Source organism: Trichoplax adhaerens, genomic scaffold (genome assembly GCF_000150275.1).
Source record: "Trichoplax adhaerens TRIADscaffold_292 genomic scaffold, whole genome shotgun sequence".
Lineage (NCBI taxonomy): Eukaryota > Metazoa > Placozoa > Uniplacotomia > Trichoplacea > Trichoplacidae > Trichoplax > Trichoplax adhaerens.
Window position 1 is genome coordinate 1,019 of NW_002061200.1, and position 1,347 is coordinate 2,365.

Sequence of the window (1,347 nt, forward strand, 5' to 3'; positions counted from 1 at the left end):
TTTTAAGAATGTTGGTGTTGTTGTGTGTCAATTAAATATATCAAAGCTGTAGGCTAATGTTTTATAAAGCACCTAAAGCACTTGTTTGCAAAGAGTTTTCTTCTTATATCTTATCAGCCATTGTCAATCACGAACGCTAATTAAGCTATAGACTAGTTTTTTGAAGTGTATAAGGTATTTGTTTACCAGGACTATCCTTGATACATACGACCAAGTAGAGGCATTTAGCTACAGACTAATAATTCGAAACATGTTAGGTTCCGGTACTTGTTGCAAAAATTATTTCTGTCGCTTCTTGTCAGTTATAAATATCAAGCTATACGCACTAAGCTACTGTCTCAAGTATAACTAATTTCGTGTTAGAGTAAACAATCATAGAAGAGGTATAGACTAAAATAGCCTTAACTACCTCTTTTTGGCCACATTGAGTTGCTCGATGTAAAACGGTGGCACCATCATGATTGCATTCTATAATATGATTTTCACGACCTTCATATCTTGCCTCCCCAGTGCTCAACAATAGCTCCATCAGGGTAGTATTCCCTTTGCTAGCGGCCAAGTGAATCGGCAAACTGCCATCAGCAGTTCTACGTAAGATATCTGCTCCTCTTTCAATCTTTAATAACAGTTGATTGGATATGGCATTGAATTATCTTCTTACCTCTTTTAAAATATTTACTCTAAAATCTATTGACTTGGATAGTTGATTCTATATCTTACCAGGCAGATACAAATTGCTTCGTGATTGGCAATGCAAGCGAAATGGAAAGGTGTCATTTCATCTGCATTTACATTATCAATTAAGGATGGGCGCTTGTTGAGTATTTCCTATAAGGTGATTGATAAGCATGATAAGCAAAATCGAACTATTTGAGTATTTTATTTTACTACTTGGAATGGTAATACTATGCTCATAGTTATCATTTAAATCTCTTGAAATCGAACATTTTAAGACTCTTAGGGAATAATGCCACGTATTTCTTAGTAAAGTGTTATTATGAACAGCAATGAGTAACTGATTACGAAATCATATTCTAGTGTAAAGCATTTTTATTCTCATTAACCTTAAAGCAATCATTAGAATATAAATGTATCAATAACTTTTTGTTGCGACTGATTTTACTTTATAATTTTGTTTTGAATTTTCCAAATTAAGCTGTCGTCTTCAACTTTTATATCCTAGTTGTTGCTATAGTAAGTACGATAAATCTTGGATTTCAGGTAATGCATGTTTTGTATCTTGATTTACATTAGTAACTTTAGTAAAGAATCGCTATATAGCTGTAGATGTAAATTTTTAACGGTGGTATTCTACATAATGATCTAAAAGGATTCATAGTACCGACA